This window comes from Colobus angolensis, unplaced genomic scaffold (assembly GCF_000951035.1).
Source record: "Colobus angolensis palliatus isolate OR3802 unplaced genomic scaffold, Cang.pa_1.0 Scaffold32, whole genome shotgun sequence".
Taxonomy (NCBI): Eukaryota; Metazoa; Chordata; class Mammalia; order Primates; family Cercopithecidae; genus Colobus; species Colobus angolensis.
This window is the reverse complement of record NW_012116488.1, coordinates 4,048,077-4,061,529: the sequence shown is the minus strand read 5'-3', so window position 1 is coordinate 4,061,529 and position 13,453 is coordinate 4,048,077. Positions and strand designations below refer to the sequence as shown.

The 13,453-nt window shown below is 45.9% G+C and overlaps 1 protein-coding gene and 1 pseudogene across 3 annotated transcripts in view; one reads left to right on the top strand and one right to left on the bottom strand.

Annotated features, from left to right (window-relative positions):
• Window positions 1–13,453, top strand: part of PPP2R5C (protein phosphatase 2, regulatory subunit B', gamma) — a 170,539-nt gene that overhangs the window by 80,313 nt on the left and 76,773 nt on the right. The window lies entirely within an intron of this gene.
• LOC105518530 overlaps window positions 4,698–13,453 on the bottom strand; it is a 12,701-nt pseudogene continuing 3,945 nt past the window's right edge.

Below are 13,453 nucleotides of genomic sequence, written 5' to 3'. Positions count from 1 at the left end.
GTGTTACCTTATTCCAACTACCTTCATCGTTCCTGCTTCAACAATGCACAATTCATCTTTTGCGCCAGCCCCTACAACTGTTCTTAAAGATAGCTGGTACTCATTTTCATCATCATCCATCTTAAAGTGGTCATCATATATATATATATATATATTTTCTCAAGCCTTTCTTGTTGCCCACTGTGCGTGTTGACTGTAACCTATCCGGCCGTTACCAAAGCAGATTCCCTGGTAGTACAGAACACTCATTTCCAGGGCCAGGCATGGTGGCTCATGCCTGTAATCCCAGCATTTTGGGAGGCCAAAGCAGGCGGATTGCCTGAGTTCAGGAGTTCGAGACCAGCCTGGCCAACATGTTGAAACCCCATCTCTACTGAAAAAATACAAAAAATTAACTGGGCGTGGTGGCCTGTACCTGTGATCCAGCTACTCAGGAGATTGAGTCAGGAGAATTGCTTGAACCCGGGAGGCGGATGTTGCAGTAAGCCAAGATCGCCCCACTGCACTCCAGCCTGGGCAATGGAGCAAGACTGTCTCCAAAAAAAAAAAAAAGAACACTCATTTCCAGAGTCAAGTTATGTGATCACAGGTGGCACAGGGCCTGTAAGAACAGCCTGCAAGGACTTCCTGCCAGTCCTCTTCTTGCCCATCTGTGTCCCTACTCCACGGGCAGCTGTGGACACCCTGACCTGAGCCGGTAAGGCTTCACCAGTGTGCTCCTGGCTGCCTCCCTGCGTGTCCTCCCGCCCCGTGATCCCACATCCTGGAAAGTGTAAACTCTTTACAAAATTCCTTGTCTTTTTAGTGCGGTTTTAGAAGAGAGTAGACTCAGATAAATGTATTCCATCCTCCATCTGTAATCATAAAGCAAAGCGTTATTTGTGATGTAATATTTTTTAAAGAACGCCATGAGAAGCCTGACTTGATTTATTGAATCGTGGCACACATGTCAAGTGAAATTTCAAACAGTTGACGATGACATTACCTATTTGTTGGCGTGTGAAACATCCTGGACCCGGGGGTGTGGGTAGTGAACAGAGGAGCCCGTGAAGCCTGGCTCCCAGTGGCGCACTCGTCTGCACACACCCAGAGACGTCCGCAGTCTTCTCTCTGGGTTGGCCTTCCCTGTGTTGTTTGGATTTTTTTTTTTTTTCCTATTTTACAGTGAGCATGTATTATTTTTCTGAAAAGAAAATTCTTCAAAATAAGTTACACATGTTTACATATCACATTAGCCATCAAATACTCAGTTGTTTCCTGTAAAGACCAGTGGTCACCTATACACAGAGCGAAAGATTTCATTTATAGGTTTTTATATGGTCCTTCTTGTAGTGCCCACCTTGTACATTATTTTCCTGGATTAAAAAAAAAAAAAACGTATATCACATTATTCTCTTCTCTTTTCCTGTTTAGAGACCCTGTTGTATTTTCATTTTTTCCCCTCTCTGGGATTTGCTGCTGGCACTCAAGTTCCTGAAAGAAGCTTTCTCTATTCATAGTCTCAAAAGAACCAGAAAGAACCTCATTTTTCAGATGTGGAAACTGAGGCCCAAAAAGGTCAAGCAACTGGTCGCAGCTGGTTAATAGCAGTGTCTCTTGCCTTTTTCGTCTGCTTGCTACTTTCTGGGTTTTTTTTTTGTTTTTTTTTTTGAGACGGAGTCTTGCTCTGTCGCCCGGGCTGGAGTGCAGTGGCCGGATCTCAGCTCACTGCAAGCTCCGCCTCCCGGGTTCACGCCATTCTCCTGCCTCAGCCTCCCAAGTGGCTTGGATTACAGGCGCCCGCCACCTCGCCCGGCTAGTTTTTTGGTATTTTTTAGTAGAGATGGGGTTTCACCGTGTTCGCCAGGATGGTCTCGATCTCCTGACCTCGTGATCCGCCCGTCTCGGCCTCCCAAAGTGCTGGGATTACAGGCTTGAGCCACCGCGCCCGGCCTTACTTACTGGTTTTTATCCTCTTACCCATGTGAGCTTCCAGCAATACCTGCTCTGCCTCACCAAAAAAAAAAAAAAAAAAAAAAGCTCCACTCCACCGGTCTTTTATAACCTATCAAACTTTAAGGATATTTTTCCATTCAGATCTAGTTATGCCACAAATTGATAATACTAAGATGTCTGTGAACTCACCAAACGGACTGGCTCCCCCATGACCTAGTGGGTACATCTGTAATAATCGGATCTGGGGTTCATTCAGCCTCTTTCAGCCAACATTTAAGTAGTTCCTATTGCACTGCCCTGTTAGAAGATCAAGAACAGCAAAGCACTATTGCTGTGCTGTTTATCAGGGCATATGCATAATTGTGTTATGCAGAACCAGACATTGTCAAATTGAGATTCCGCCTTTCATTTGGTACAAATTTAGTTGCTGAGTGCAGTGCATCAGAGGCCTGCTGGGACATGCCTGGAGAGGGTGAAAATGTTGCTTCCGTTAGTTGCTTCCGTTACCATCGGGATGGTAACAAGATTGAGTTATAGATGCTAGTTAGTCACTTGATACATGATTAACAAAAAACAAAAACAACATTTATTGAGGACACGCTATATTTCAGGGATTTTTCTAAGCACTGTACATCTCTTAATTCACATCAACCCCAGTAAAGACAATTATTCCCATTTTCTAGTTGAGAAAACTGAGGCCCAAAGAGATCATTTTCTGCCCAGGGTCACTAAGGTAGTCAGAGGTGGAGCTGGGATTCCAACCCACAGGTTTGGCTTTCTGCCCAAGTTCTTAACACCTTTGTTTTACTGCTGCTTCCTGTCTTTGAGGCTTTACAGATACTTGCTAAATGAAGGATTCAAAGTTAGAAATGAAAGGGGCAACTGTGCCTAGTAATGGCCATGAATGTTAAGTTTTTAGTTTAGCTATAAAACTTGGACCATAAAGAGCAAATCTTAGGAAGTACTGTATGTAGAAAAGTAGAATCTAGAGGACGGCCTGTGGAGGTTTCCCCAAATACCACCACCTCTCAGATCACCAAACCGGGCTTCCACATTGAAAGACGTGGGGCCGGCCCGTTCCGTGTCCAGACAGACACTTCCACTCTGCCTCCGGACACCAGGCTCCCTGCTGAGTGGTCAGTCCTCACCCGAGGAGGTGGGGCGAGGGAAGGGGGTTGCCCACGGTCACTGTGCTGTTCTTTTTGAAATGAAACCTTCCAGCCGCAGACGCGAAAAGCCGGAGAGAGTAAGGCAGAGGACCGCCCGTGCTTCTGGGAGGCAGGGGAGGGAAGCACCTGTCAAAGGGGGCCCTTTGAGGCTAACTGGGGCAGTGGGGCCAGGTCAGGGAGCAGGGCTCCAGGGCCAGGTGGACAGCCAGGAGGCTGGAGTCATGCAGTCCCTCACAGGCCACCCAGGCTTAGTCTGGAAGGCAGGGAGCACCCCCTCCTTCAGAGACCACTGAGCTCTCAGCTCCCCATGGAGCTTCTTGGCACCTGATTTCTAGTATTGCCTCTTGCGGCTGCTGTGAAGAGTCCAGCTCGTGGAGGTCCCCCAGAGGCCTCCTTATACCTGCGGGTTCCCCACACCAAACCCTGCTGTGTCAAGAAAACAAATTCAGTGGCAGCACAGACGTATGGGTAGAAAAGGGTCCACTGTCTTTCAACACTTACCCGAACACTAGAATGTTCCTCGTTTCCATGAATAATAAACATATCAAATCTTTAGGTGACATATTCTTCTCCAGTGGAAAAACGAACCTTTTAGCTGGTGAACTTCTTGAATAACCTGCCAGCTGTATTACAGCCATGTTACTTAGGGAGTGTGACTCGATGGACCCTTTGAGAAAGCGGTCGAAAGCCAAGGTTTCCAGGTGCAGCCTGCCCCCTCGAATCCCCATGGAAACAGGAGGAGAGGGTGGGAGCGCCCGTGGGCTCTCAGTGGCTACTTTGCTTGTTGGTTTGTTTTCCCGCTGGTGAGCGGCCACTGAGCATCCTGGGGAAAGGGGAGTGAGGAGCAAGCTGGGGTTCGGCCCCGACCGGGGTGCTCTGCGTGCACTCATCAGGGTCCCTGCCCAGGTGTGCTGGTGACAGGCATGAGGGTACTGTCCTGGGGAGCTGCGTGTCACCGACAGTCACCACCCGCGGGGTGCCTGCTTATCTTCTATCCCCGAATCATCCTCCAGATCACAGATCTGTGTCCAGCCCTCCCCAGGTGCGGTCCATCCCCTGATAGCAGCGTGGCTGTGGTGCCCGCTCACACCTGGCATGGCTAGACCAGCCTTAGCTCGGGAGGGCATGGGGTGGGAGTGATGTGTCTTTTTTCTTTTTTCTTACTTTATTAAAATACTGAGTTTTATTTCGCATTTTTTTTTAATCTCCCCACCATGTCCATGTCTGATCACTGCTACCACTATGTCCTGTCATAACATGCCATACGTACTTAAAACCAAGCAGAGAGTGGAGTTCCGTCTTTAAACAGGCGTTTTGGGCTGGGCATGGTGGCACACCCCTGTAATCCCGGCACTTTGGTAGGCCAGAATAGAAAGATCGATTGAGCCTGGGAGTTCAAGACCAACCTGAGCAACATAGCAAGACTCTGTCTTCTACAAAAACAAATGAAAAGATTAGCTGGGAGTGGTGGCATGTGCCTGTGGTTCTAACTACTTGGAAGGCTGGGGTGGGAGGATCGCTTGAGCCCAGGAAGTTGAGGCTACAGTGAGCTGTGATCACACCACTGTACTCCCATCTGGGTGACAGAGCAAGACCCTGTCTAAAACAAATTGGCATTTTGGACAATATATTCTTGGTAATGGAACCTGGATAGCATTTATCAAACACGATAGGGGAAGTTCTCATTCTGCATTATAAAAAGGACTACCACATATCAACTGTTAGAGATAGGAAATAAGATGAAAAATTTTTAACTGTTTATTTTCTTAAAGAGACTTCCTGCCCTGCCAGAGATCTTCAGTAGCCCCCAGTCAGTCATCCAGAAGCCATTCACGTAATTGATTATCTTGGCTTCCACTTTGAAAGAGAACCACCTTTTGCTATACTTGGCTGCATTTTTGCTTTAATGTCTTCTGCAGAACTAGGTTCTTCTGGTGTTTTAGGAGTATTTTCCTGTTTTTTGAAGGGTTCTTGACCTTTTCTTGACATTGGTGACTTGGAGTCTTTTCCATTCTGTTTTGATTTTGTGCATGATTGACTAGAGTATCTCCTATAGATTTCTTCACTGGAGATTTGTCCTCAGTTTCCGTCTCATCTTCATCATCATAATCTTCAGCAGCAGCAAAGTTTACTTTTTTCTGCGGAACCTTGCTACCACCTCCAGGGGGAGATCGCTTTCCAGATATTCTGAAGAGTTTCACATCCTCCTGTCTCTCTGACTCTGCATCTTTCTCCCCAGCTACTAAGTGCCATCCATTGGTACGCACGGGCCCTGAACCACACTTCACCCACAAGGCCACAGGTGGTGGCATTTCAGAGCCCAAGGGAAGCCCTTGGCTGTACCGATGTTTTCAAAGCTGTGTTACCTTATTCCAACTACCTTCATCGTTCCTGCTTCAACAATGCACAATTCATCTTTTGCGCCAGCCCCTACAACTGTTCTTAAAGATAGCTGGTACTCATTTTCATCATCATCCATCTTAAAGTGGTCATCATATATATATATATATTTTTTTTTTTTTTTTGAGTTGATGGGCAGGTGAGGTGGAGGCTGGAACACAAAGTAGGTTAATACCAATACCAGGTAACTAATTCAAATCTTAGAGAGTGGAGCAGTGGGTATGTGACAAGTTCGAGGAGGCTGGTAGGTTGCGGGAGGGGCCGGAGCGCTCTGGCACTGGTGTCTGTCTCACCTCCCCAGAGACTGGACACACGTGTACATGCACACAGTCCTGATACCGTGGTTTCTGGCATGTGACATGGTACCTGTGTTGCTCTGTGGCCCTGATCCCCAGGCTGCCTCTGCGAGGCTGGAGCTCCAGGAACAGCCCAGGTCCCAGTAGGTCCTGGCACACAGACCACATGCTCATTTGGTTGTGTCCTGCACCTACCCTCCCTGCTGCCATCCCCGGGCTGGACGTCATTTGCAGGAAGAGCCAAGCTTCAGCAAGAGTTCTTGTCTAGAAGGAAGCACTTGAACCTCCTCTGTCGGAGACATGGAGAAAGGAAGTAGAGAACATAAAAAGGGACTGAAAAAAATGTATGTGTATTTTCACCCTACACTGCTTTGTCTGCTGGTAAACACATGGAAGGTTCTGGAATCAATTTCAAGATGGAATTGAAAAGATATTATTACATCTTCTTGTCAAATGTTAAGAGCTGTTACTTTTCCTGAGATGGTACCTGCCGTTGTTCTTTGGGTAAATGAGCTACTGCATTGCTGGAGCTTCTGGTCACCGGGTGCAGTAATAGTATTAATATTCAGTGTTTCACCAGGCGTGCTGGTGGGAGTGGAAGGTGAAGCGATACGAGCTCCACAGAGCGTGTTGAGCATTTACTAATCAGGACCCTGAGTGTCTGTTCTCCACAAGGCTTGCTAGAACTAGAGTCCTAAGTGGGAAATATGGCCTGTATCAGGACATAATGCTGTGCTGGATTTATATCTTTATCCCCAAGAGTTTGTCTGACCTGTCTTAACTTTTCCCTGTTTAAAAGAAAAGCTGAATCTTCCAGTTCAGCTAACGCCGTTGAATTCCTCTTGTCCGCAGCCGGGGTGGAGGTTCATTCTAAATGTGCGTGTGTCCACAGGAGATTTTACAGATGAGGAGCCTGAGGCTGAGAATAACTTCATGACTTTACCATGTTCTGATCTAGCGGAGTCTGAACCGGGAGTCCGTTTGCTCTTCCGCATGACTCCCTTTACCGAAAAATTCACTGAAGAGCTTTTCTGAGGAAAGCAGCCTCTCCTGGCCTTCGCCCATTTCAGCCTGACCTCTCTCCATCCGGGCGCCCCTCCACTCCACCCCACCCCACTCCACTCCACTCCACTCCACTCCACTCCACTCCACCCTTCCCCACCTATTCTCTGGTAGAGGCTGCCAGTCTTCATGGGCAGAAAGCATGAATGAACTAGAATTTGGCTTCACTGCTTTTTGAAATGAAAAATCTCTGCCTTATTAAATTATACTGTTAATTTCGTGAGAAAGGAAAGATGGGGTTGGTGGTAGAAAGTTGTGGGGAAAGTGAATATTACCCCTTTCTTCGTATGCAAATAAAACCAGGCACACGAATCAGGAAAACCCAAAGGGCTTAAGGTAGGAGCCGCTCAGGTTTGTGAGGGAACCCCAGCCTGGTCCTGTGGTCAGCAGATCTTTCTCTCCAGGAAAGATGATGTAACCTTGGTAAATGTGTACAACAAAGCTGGATAAACCACAGCATTGGAACGTTCATGGTGGATTGTGAGCCACGGGTTGTCTCTATCCAAACATGTAAATAAGAGTGTCAGTGCAGAAACTGCAGACCAGCCCCACGTTACCAAATTTATACCCAAATGAAGTGTACCTGGCGGTACTGTTCCTTTTGCCCGAAATCTACCCACACAGAGTGGAAAGATGGTTTCAGCATCCCTGGTGACAGGAAGGGCTGTGCACTGCCTCTCCTGGTTTCTCATGGATCCCCGCCAAACAGACCTAGCTGCAGGCAGCCACACGCTAGAACGGGGAACACTTAGGGTAGGCACGGCCTCTTCTAGAATCCCGTCTGCTTTCTACAGCCAGTTTGCTTCAACTCCTTCACATTGGGTGGTACAGACAGACAGACCCGGAGGGAGGCGGGGACATTGGCTTCATTTGAATGAAATGATACCCGTTTAGAAACCTGAGCAGAGTCACATGTGTAGGGACGCTAAGATACCATATCTCATCACACCTAAGGTGCTGTTAATTGTAGCCCAAACCATTTTTAAAGAATTACCAAAAAAGAAAAAGTGAAAGATGCAACTTGATTTCAGAAACATTAATATGGAAAATGTATATATTAAAATGGATAAAATAAGACACTTGCACTTTGAAATTAAGAAAGATTTATTGTAAATTTCAGAAGTCATCAACCGAGTTACAAACTGTGTGAGAAGATTAACCCAATTTTGAAGTTATTTAGGTGCTAAGGGTCAGGGTAAAAGTTGGTCTTGACATTTCGTAGATATACAGAAGTGTGCATTTCATTGTTGTGTTTATCAAGCTTTCAAGTGGTGGAAGCTTGGATTTATAGAGTGAGAGATGCTTGTTACCAAAAATGAGGACTGGCAGGCCTGGTCCAGACCCAGGAAGGCACGTCGGGATTGCCTAGAAGAGGGCTGGGTTTATGGGCTGTAGCTAAGGCCCTTCCCTTCTGAAGGAGAAGCCTCTGGCTTCTTGGTTTCAGTTCCCCTGTGTCTCTCCTGAACAGAGATCAAGTTGGATCACTCATCTGCTTCAAAATCCTCTGATTCTAATCTCTCTTCCCACCGTACGTTTTAGATGTTTCTATCAGGGCACCTCTGACTACAGAGATTCCACAGGGGAGAAATGCCTAAGAGCAGTTTCTCTGAAGACCTGAGTTTTATCTTAAAAGTTTATGTAGATGTTGCATTCTACTCTGATACAGGTGGTGTTCTTTTGATATAAATATATTTCAAATTACAGTACCTCTCCTTTAAATTACCTGAATTTGTTTTCCTCAGATGGATCTGTTCATTCCACAAACATCTGTGGTCCCACTATGTGCTGGCCAGTTTTAGATACCGAGGATAAAAATGGTGAAAAGACAAAAGGTCCTCCTCTGGGAAAATGTATAATTAAGCATCCAGTATGATTAATGTGGGGTATGCAAAATACAATCAATTGTCCTCATTTTTAAGGTACTGTCTTTTGAGGAAAATTGATTTTCCAGGAGAATGCAGCCTGATTAATCTCTCCTGTAACTTCAGGCCCCCCATGATTGACAAGTGAGTGCCTCTAGACAGTCCCCCCGTTTAATGCGGCCTTCAGTGCCTTCCCAGCAACTTCAGCCTCTCCTCAGCTGTGGTTCCTGTTCTCCCTGAGCCTTCATCCCCATGTCTCCCAGCAGAATTCATCACCTCCCATATTCTGGTAGTTTTAGGTCAGATACTGTGTTTTAATGTATCTCTGTATCGTCAGTGCCTAGCGCCGTGCCTGGAGTATATATATGGGATGCATTTGCGAAGCACAGTGCCTGGCGTGTATGTATGGGATGCGTTTGCGAAGCACCGTGCCTGGCCTGTATGTATGGGATGCGTTTGTGAAGCACAGTGCCTGGCGTGTATGTATGGGATGCGTTTGCGAAGCACCGTGCCTGGCGTGTATGTATGGGATGCGTCTGCGAAAGACTTCCTAGTGATGCAGGCTGTGTCCTCATGGTTGGCGCTGCTCTGAGACTGCAGTTTTCTTTTTTTGTTTTTATTTTGAGACAGACTCTCACTCTTTCTCCAATCTGAAGTGAAGTACAGTGGCGTGATCTCAGCTCACTGCAACCTCCACCTCCTGGGTTCAAGCGATTCTCCTGCCTTAGCCTCCCGAGTAGCTGGGACTACAGGCGCATGCCACCTCGCCCAGCTAATTTTTGTATTTTTAGTAGAGACGGGGTTTCACCATGTTGGCCAGGATGATCTCAATCTCTTGACCTCGTGATCCACCCGCCTCGGCCTCCCAGAGTGCTGGGATTACAGGCATGAGCCACTGCGCCTGGCCTTGAGACTTTAGTTCTTATATCCCAATTGTTCCCCACCCATGCTTTAGATCTGATAAACACGTCATACCACAGTTTTTATTTTATCCATTTGCAAGCATAATTACTGATCTTTCTTTTAAGAGAGAATCTTCATATAAATAGGAAAAAAATAGAGATCGCCTAGATCTTTATCTTAATTGGGAAAGTTTTTCAATTAAAAAAAAAATTCGAAGCTTTAATTCTTCAACATGAAACACTATGTAGAGGAACGTTAGAAACTGTGTTGGGGGGCTGGACATGGTGGCTCCTGCCTGTAATCCCAGCACTTTGGGAGGCCGAGGCAGGCGGATCACAAAGTCAGGAGTTCGAGACCAGCTTGACCAATATGGTGAAACCCCGTCTCTACTAAAAATACAAAAATTAGCCAGGTGTGGTGGCGGGCCCCTGTAGTTCCAACTAATCAGGAGGCTGAGGCAGAGGTTGCAGTGGGCCGAGATCATGACCCTGCCCTCCCGCCTGAGCAACAGAGCGAGACTCAGTCTCAAAAAAAAAAAAAAAAAAGAGAGAAACTCTTGGGATTTCGTGTGTGCAAGTGTGTCTTCCGGTCTCAGGTAGATCCAGGTGAGTTTAGAGGTCGTCGGTGTTGACGCATCTAAAACCACGCAGGAAACGGCTGACAATCGTGCGCCTGAGTGCACCCCTGGAGCAGCCCGGGGATGCCCTAACTGGCAACAGTGGGAGTTGGGAAAAGAGAGGGAGGCCAGAGGGTGGGTGTGGGCAAAGAGACTCACGTCTCACTAGGTTCTTTCCATTTTCATTTTTTAGCCATATGCGTGTATCTTTAGCCTTTTTTTATTTGAAATATAACTTACATACGGAAGCATATGAAACAAAAGTGTAGTGAATAATTATAAAGCAAATTCCCACATAACCACCATTCAGGCTGGGCACCCAAAAAGCCCCCGTAAGTCTTTTATAGTTTTAGGGATGCCTGTTTCTACCTATAAATGAAATTATACTGAATAAATCCTCCTTATCGGCCCCTTTGATGCAACAGTATTCGGTAAGGCATATCCATATTGTGTATAGCTGTATTTCATTCATCTCTATCGCTTTGGACTGTTATATAGACTGCATGTGCATTTACCTAATCCACCACTAATGGGCATTTGGTTGTTTCTAGTCTGAGCTGTTAGGACGGTGTGCTGTGGACATTCCTGTACCTCAGTTGTGATGCACGTATGTGTGAGTGTCGTGAGGTGGTGCGCCAGGAGTGCCGTCCTAGCTGTCAGCTGCGTGTATCCTCAACACCACTGATAACGCACTGCCCCGCCCATGGGTGGTGTTCCGGCTCCAGCCACAAAGCAGCTCCTTGAGGCACTATTTGGTGTTGGCAGTAGTGGTTTTAATTTGCATTTCTCTGGTTATTATTAATTAGAGTGACGATCCCTTCATAGTGATTAGCCATTTGGATGTATTTTGTGAAGAACCTGGTTAAGACTTTTGCCTGTTTTTCTGCTTGTACTCTGAAGCTTTCTTACTGAGTTATTGGACATGTTTATGTGTTGTGGGAATGAGTCTGTGGGTTATATGTATTCAGATAGTTCTATCCTGTGACTTGCCTTTTCATCCTTGTGGGTGTCTTGGTGAAGAAAAATGTTTAGTTTTAATATAGATCAACCAGTCTTTTAATGATTACTGGCTTTGTGTCTAAGGAAGTCCTTCTCTACTTCTTTCCCTATGTAAGACATTCTTCTATATTATTTTTTAAAAGCATTAGAGTTTTGCCTTTCAGATTTAAGTCTATAACCCACCAGGAGTTTGTTTTTTTAGTATATATGTATATAATTTGATCCAGTTTCTTCCTTTCTTTCTTTGTTCTTTTCTTTCCTTTCTTTTTTGTCACTGTGTACCTAGTTGTCCCAATACAACATGTTGAAAGGCCAACTTTTCCTCACTTTTCTGCAACCTGCTGCTGTCACAAATCAGGTGTCGATTTATGCACAAGCCTGTGTGACAGCACAGAGCCTGGCTGTTTTCATTCATGAAGCTTTACAGGAAGTCTTGATTTCTAGAACAGCAAGTCCTCCAGCTTTGTTCTTCTCGGGGGTGTCTTGGTTAGTCTTAACGCCTTGCATTTCCACATATGTTTTATATCCATGTATTCAGTTCCACAGAAGTGTGTATTGGGATATGGATTGGGATAGCATTGAATCCATAGTTCAGTTTCTTACTTGGGTAACTGTTATCCACGGGCTGCTAGAGCAGCATCAAATCAATGGTTAGCTAGTAAAAGCTGCCCTCTGAGTCGGAGATGGGTGCACAGGGCCGTTCTCACTGCTCCTGTCAGCGTTGCTCAGAGGTTCTGGTCAGCGCAGTAGATAAGAAAGAGATGAACACTGTGGGGACTTGCAGATGAAAGGAAAACCAGAGGGATTTACAGATATGTTATCAGAACGCCTAAGAGTTGAGCAAGATAGCTACATATAGAAGTGATACTCAAAAACCGTTTTTTCTCTATTGCAACGGCAGTTAGAAAATTAAATGTTTTTAAAGATACCATTGATGATGACATCAAAACATAGCAAATACCTAAGAATAAAATCTGAAAATTAATGTTTCACACATTTTTGAAAGAAAATTAGAAGACTTTATTGGGAGACATTTAAAGAGAACTTGAGTAATTGGTGAAATAGTCCATGTTCATGCACTGGAAGACTCAATCCTGCCAAATTCTTAAATTCTCCCCAGATCTGTATGGGCCACAAGCAGTGAAAACAGTGAAAGGGCCACAGTGAAAGGGCCACAAGCAGTGAAAACATGAGCAGTGAAAGGGCCACAAGCAGTGAAAACATGAGGAAGGACCAGGCGCAGGAGTCAACCAGACATTAAGTCCTGTAGGGCTCTAGAAACTCAGACTCCAGGTGGTGCAGGCTGAGGCGGTGGCCAAGAATAGAGAGAACCCTGCCTGCAGACCGTGCTCTAGGACAGAGGAGACACTAGAAGTCATGGAGAAATGGTCATTTCAAAAAATGGCATGTAAATATTATCTTTAAAAACAAAATAGTACTGCTGAGCTTTTGTTTACTTGGTGGGGGAAACTCATCCTCTGCTAAGTTTCCTCATCTGGGACATAGAGGGGAATGGAATTTAGTACATGTTAATGACGAATCCCAAATTTGCCTCAAGTTGTTAGTTCAGCTTTGTTCCTACTTGCTTTGTACTAAGAATAAATATATTTGAAAGACAAGATGGCACCGTCGCTAAAGGGTTGGCTCTTGCCTTTCTGAGAGCTTGAGCACTTCTTTCTGTTTTGCGTGAGATCTCTTGTCTGTGGACTCGCCACTTGCGTAGACCTCCCCAGCACCCTGGGAGCACCGTGCATGGAAGAATGTGTGTGGGGCTGGTGTGGTGGCTCACACCTGTCATCCCAACATTTTTGGGAGGCTGAGGCAGGAGAATCACTTGAGCCCAGGAGTTCAAGACCAACCTTAGCCAACATAGTGCGATTGTGTCTCTATAAACAATTTAAAATTTAGCTGGGTGTGCTGGTGCATGCCTGTAGTCCCAGCTACTCAAAGGGAGGGCAGAAGGATGGCTTGAGCCTGGAAGGTCCAGGTTGCAGTGAGCCAGGATTATACCACTGTACTCCAGCCTGGGCAACGTAGTGAGACCCTGTCTCTAGTTAAAAAAGTAAAAACATACATGGAAGCTGAGGGTGGTGCTTGACCTGGTCATGCTGTGGTCTCTGTGTTTGAAACTTGGTTGCGTCAGCTGCTTAGTGAATACTACCTGAGTGACCAGGAAGTACTTCCCACCCTTATAAGCCTGCACCTCCTGGG